Below are 6,588 nucleotides of genomic sequence, written 5' to 3'. Positions count from 1 at the left end.
AAATTTTAACCAACCATGGTCCTTTTAAGAGGACCACGACTGGTTAAATTTCGAAACTTGAAGGACCATAGGTGGTTAACTTGGACCACGGATGGTTAAATTTGAAAGTCGAAGGATTACAAATGGTCAATTTGAAAGTTTAGGACTAAACGTGGCAAAACCACTATACTCAGAGGACCTCAGATGGTATTAACTCGTATAAAAAATATACATAATTGTATAAACAAATACACATAATTTATAAACAAATACACATAATCACGTCAACTCCCTACATAACTTACATTCTTACCAAAACGAAATCGTTTTGAGAGGCGCGAGACGCACAGTACTACGCGTGCCGCGGTGCAGGTTATAACGATTGCCATTGGTGGTGGTGGGCCGGAGGTGGAAGACGTTAACGTGCAGAAGCATTCAAATAATTAAGCAGCCGCTATCTGTTCTCTCTGAACTTTTTTCTGCAAAACTAACCACTTCCCATCCTCCTTCTTCCATTGCAGGCCACAGTCCTGTATGCACTCATGGGGCTACACATAATAGCTATAGCAAAACTGAACCTCTTCAACCTCACTTCTCAAAGCGTTTCTACTACTAGCCTTTGGTTGCTGCTGCCGTTTCTGCTCAAGCTTGGCCATGGCTTCAGACCCATTCACCATCTGTGCCACGACCTGGTCTATTCTGCCAGGCTTTTCTTCTTCCAAATGGGCCGAATAACCTTCGACGCCGGACCGGGAACGCGGCAGCGGCAGTCTGAGTCGAGGTGGGTGCGGGCTCTCCGTCTGATTGGCGAGCGGTTGGGCCGGGCGAGGCATCCGCAGTTCTTGGAGACGGATGAGGAGAGCTTACGTACCCTTTCCATGATTGCGCTCTGATCTTATTTACAATTTTGATTTCTTGTTTGCCATGTAAGACTTTTATCATTTTTATTTAACTTTTCAACTGTGTGTTGCAGAATGGATTTGTTATATAATATTTTGAAAATATTTGGATCGATATACTATTGTATAAATTATAATCGAATATTATATAATCTAATTGAAGAATTGAGTTGGATTGGTTGTGTTTTTTGATATTATCATTGTTTAAATTCGAGCAAATAATTGTCCAATTAATAACTAACGTGTAGGTATATGTATCCGGTGCTGAAACTTTAGAGATTTTATATATCAGTGTTTAGGATTTGTATTAATTGGGCTAATTAACTCATTGTCTAGCAACTCAGTTATAGAAATTATTTGTACGGAAGATATATATTTTCTATGTTGATATATAACAATTTTATCATCTTGGTATAAAAAGAAAACATAATATTGCTAGGGATAGCTTGAACAACAATTTATGGGTGAAAGGTCACTTTTACCCTTACTAAGGTTAGAAAGACAAGGGGGTAAAGGCACAAATCATAAAGCACAAGGTACACTTGATTAACTTAAGTGACTAGTCAAATTCTAGTCCCTCGACTATTAAATCTCAGGATTTTTAGAAATGGATTACCAAAGAATGCTAGGATTAATTCTTCAATTAATCTCAATTAGTATTTAAATTTACGGGGTGTCACAAAAATACTTAGTCTAAAAACGATAGTCTAAATAAATACTACTTTTGGTTTAAATTTCTCGAATTCTTCTTAATTCTCTTTTGGGTAGCCTTGTCATTGTCTTCATCTTCAGTACTACATGTCCACTTTCTTTTTTTTTTTTTTTTTTATTGATAGTGTGTCATGTGCAATTGGGTTACTGTTGGTAGCATAGATAGATTCATCATATCGTGCAATGAGATTATGGTGTAGGAAGCTTTAGATTTGCCTGGTTCTGTATATGATGGGATCTTAGTTGTATATTAACTATTTATCTTACAAGCACCTATTGGTATTTGGTAGTGGTCGTTTTTTCCCTACATGTTTCATGCGTTGCAAGGTGTGTGTCGTAGGTTATCATGTGAAAGTATTGAACAAAATATTAATATTTATTATATTTGTATAAAATACTTTGGTAAATAAATAAATAAATAAATATATATATATATATATATATATATATATATATATATATATATAATAAAGTTCAAATGCGGCGGGGTCTTCCCGTGCGGCGGAATTCCAGAATACACCAGCAGTGTTAACAATATGCACCAACAGTGTTAGAAAAACACACCACAATGAAATGCAATAAAACATCACAGAATACACAACAGACTCAAAAAAATACACCATATAACTCACCACCCCAATGGTGTATTTCTGAACAGTGTATGGTGTTTTTACTCACACCTAATGGTGTGTTTGGTGATGCATGGCTCTATTTACTCTGTTTTTTGTGGTGTATTTTCCTAACGTTGATGGTGCATATTTGTTGAACTATTGGTGTTGCCGCACCGTAAGAAATCACCGCACCGTAAGACACTGCCGCACCTGAACTCGCCTATATATATATATATATATATATATATATATATATATATATATTGTACTATAACTTTGATATTTAATTACAAGATAATGTAAAAAAGAAGACAATGGACAATGTAGTGAATATAATAATAAATTAATAAATGTGAAGGTAATGAATCTTTAAATTGTAAAAAATAAAGATAATATAACTAATGAAATTATATCGCTTTTTAAATTTTTTATAATGAATAATTTTTTTAAATAAAGGAATTATAGACATCTAATTCTAACTTAATAAATGCATATTATTATTTTTTTTTGTAGCTACTACTTTATTTAATTTAATAAGAGTAATAAAGTGGTGTACATACTTTTCATCAACAATAATAATGAAATCATTGATTTTTTTTTTTAATTTACATTCGTTGTTCAGATAAATTGTTTTGAGAGTTTGTCAATGACAATTGTTACAATTCCTGTCAATAGAGGATGATAGTAAATAATTCAAAACATATACTTACAATAGATATTGTTATAATGATATAGTAAAAATTAACTTACAAATTTCTTTAGAAGTTTTCATGCATGGATAAAATTTTGATGTGTAAACTTGTTCAATTGGAGCCCGTGGGATGTCAACATTGTCAATTTGTTAGAAAATGATCCTACCGTTTTAGAGTCCAGGCCAGGTGTACTTGTATTTATGATCAACGACTTTGTAGTTAGGTTGCGCAGGACTGACAATGATGTAAGAACAATAATTTTGTCCGATACAAAAATAATTGTATAATATTTGTAAAGTAATGTACAATTGTACCACTATAAAAATACATACAAAAAAATATTAATACCATAACGATCTAAATCATACTAATAATGCAAAAGTATAATTGAAATATTAAGTTTTGTTCTGATCTAAATAATCAAAAGAAGATTAATTAAATAAAAAAAAAACTTAATCTAATTTTTTTTAAATGCATACAAATCAAATGATTTTTAAAGTTCTTGATATATAATCTTTGATGCTTAACTTTGAATGTTTTGTATTTAGCCAGACTAATTATTTGAACAAAGATTATGTTAAATTTTATATTATATATTTTTTAAAATATATATGATTTTTAAAGTTCTTGATATATAATATGTGATGTTTAACTTTGAATGTTTTGTATTTTGCCAGACTAATTATTTGAACAAAGTTTATGTTAAATTTTATATTATATATTATTTAAAAGATTTAATACCTCCCATGTTCCTCCGAGTATTAGCCTTTTACCAGTTGTGGTCATCTGACTTTTAAACGACCACGAAACGTCTTCCAAGTTTTAAAAAAAACCACTCATGATCCACCGTTAAGTTTGGTGTCAAACAGACTTTAAATGTGAGGATAAACATGTCATTTCACTTATATTTCTTTCTTAAACCTTCTAATAGCAAGCCAACTTGGGGTATATAGGTTTGCATGATTCTATTAATTTTGCGAACTTAATAGAAGGTTCCGGGGATGTATCTATCAGCAACTATCCCACTGGTCTCCGCATTCACAATCTGGAACTCTGATTTCGAGACCTTCTCGTAGTTAACTTGGCATACAATTAAGCAGATAGTAATTTTCAAAAAAAAAAAAAAAAAGCAGATAGTAAAATTCATAAGCTCAGCAAGAGCTGTAAGTGAACCCTAAAGCAAAAGATATTCGCAAGGTACTTATGCAGCAGCTAAAATTTCAAATTCAACAAAACAAATATAGAATACAAAGATCAGTATTCTCAAGAGATAGCAATAAGAAAAATAAAATTACTGGTTATTGAGTCTATTCCGTAGAAACTAAGACGAGAAGGCCATTACACGACCAAAACATGAGGCAAAAATTTCTGCAACTCCAGCAAGTAATCCTATTATCCAGAGCTTTGAGTATAGCTGAATGTGTTTGCTTATCTCGGTGGAGGGGGAACCTGAGATTTCCCAAAGCCCACCCATGCGACCATTCCAACAGCAAGTATAATCCATCCAAAAATGTGATACTTAAGATCACTGCTCCTCTTGTTCTTTGCATATGCTATTATAGATTATAGCATCTAGTACAGACAAAAGAAGTATAGTCATAAAGAAAAAGATAGATGATGACATCAAATCGGCGTTGGAGCTGGGGAGAAACAGAGGCTCGCCGCCGTATATGAATTTCTTGACTTGGTCGTGTAGACACCGAAAATTTGAACCCGTTAAATGGACCGATTAAAGTGTTATTGGGCTAATGTTGAGATTGATGATTGGGCCGATTTGATTAATTGGATCATGGAAATTAATTTAATTTAATTAGTCCAATTAAAATTTGATTTGGGCTATTGAATTAATTGATTAATTGGCCCAAGCCCATTTCATATTTGAATTTAAATTATAATTATAATTTAAATATAATATTAATTTTATTATATTTGAATTAGATAATTATAGTTTAATTTGAATTTGAATTAGATTATACATTAATGAACCTGGACTTGATCTTGGGCAAGGTACATTTTCCCAATTAATTAATTAATTAATTAGTTAACTAAAAGGGGAGTTTGTTGAGGAATGTTGGTTAGGTTTCTAGTATAAATAGAGCCTTCATTTCATTCCAAAACAAACTTGAAAGCTGGAAGAACTTGAAGGCTTAAGGAGTTGAGAGCATTTGAAGAGCCCGAATGCATTGAAAAACGCTTGAAGTTGAAGGCATTTTTGTTGATTTTGCAGGCAATTTGAATCCATTGCAAGTACTTTGGAGCTTTGCAGAATTGATTGTCTCGAAGATATTGAAGTCTTTTGAAGGCGTTTGAGGATCTTAAAGCAGCTTGAATCCATTGCATGTGTTTTGAAACTTTGCAGGGTTGATTATTTCTAAATTCTTGACGCTCGTTGTTGGAAGTTACGCCACTTAAATCCCGGAAGCTACGCCACTTGAATCCCGGAGGCACGCGCCAATTGAATCCCGGAGGCTACGCTAATTGAATCCCGGAGGCACTTCCATAGATAACGTTAGTGAAGAATCAGAGGACTAGACAGAGATTTTGTACCTGCATTGAATTATACACACACTGTACAAGGAATTTTGTGAATAAATACAAAGTTTACTTTTTTGTGTTTACAGATTTTGGCACGCCCAGTGGGACCACTCTGCCTCTCATCTCTTCACTGTTGATTCGCGAGCTCTACAAGGAAGGAATCTAAATGGCGTCAAGAAATCCCTCCTCCAAGATGACATATGCTCAGGCTACCCGCTCCAGGGCATCATCAGCGGTCGGTTCCGATGATAGCCAAGGCGCGGGAGGAGCAATGACTCGAAGCCGAGTGAGGAACCTAGGGGTGCAACTCCACGAGGCCCAGGACATTGCCCGCCACATCGTCCGAAGGATTGACAGAAACTCCACTATGTCACGGAGAGCTGCACATGACAAAGGATCATTCTCTACAAAGGAAACTGTTGCTGACCAGAATCTTACAAGTGAGGGAGCTCCAAGCAACAAGAGTCCTGCGAGCCCTATTCCCTTGAATAAAACTCCAAGCAGTGGAAGTTCATCACAGTCATCACTTCTGCAGAGAACCTCACCGGAATGGAATCACATATACACGATCATGCCCGCTATGACAACGAACGCGGCTTCGGTGGAGGAACAACTCGCAAACATCACTAAATCTCTCGAGGGGATAGTTGCACTCATGCATAACCAAGAAAGGCGGATCAATGAGCTCAGCGAAAAGGTTGAAAGCGGAAGGAACGGCAAAACAAGTCGGGCTTCCAGAAAGCAGCCTCAAACCCAAGGAGATGAGATTGATGTCGAGTCCCCGCGCCATCAAAGTAGGCCAGGAATGGAAGAGACAATCTCCCGTCCACCACCCGCCGAGAAGAGTATCCCAATTTCTGAGGGCATGATACCCGTTGAGCAGTTGAATGAGTACATCATGGGAGCAATCAAGGGGAAGCTCGAGGGAGGACAATCTTCATATACTTACACTAAGCCATATACTCAGAGAATTGAAGAAATGAAGATGCCGCCGGGCTATCAACCTCCCAAGTTCCAACAGTTTGATGGAAAAGGCAACCCGAGGCAGCACATCGCCCACTTTGTTGAAACCTGTAATGATGCAGGAACATACGAAGATCTCCTCGTCAAGTAGTTCGTCCGCTCTCTGAAGGGCACTGCCTTTGATTGGTACACAGACCT

This window comes from Ipomoea nil, unplaced genomic scaffold (assembly GCF_001879475.1).
Source record: "Ipomoea nil cultivar Tokyo-kokei standard unplaced genomic scaffold, Asagao_1.1 scaffold2360, whole genome shotgun sequence".
In the NCBI taxonomy this organism is placed as follows: Eukaryota; Viridiplantae; Streptophyta; class Magnoliopsida; order Solanales; family Convolvulaceae; genus Ipomoea; species Ipomoea nil.
The sequence above is the reverse complement of the archived record's forward strand: the minus strand, read 5'-3'. Positions refer to the sequence as shown.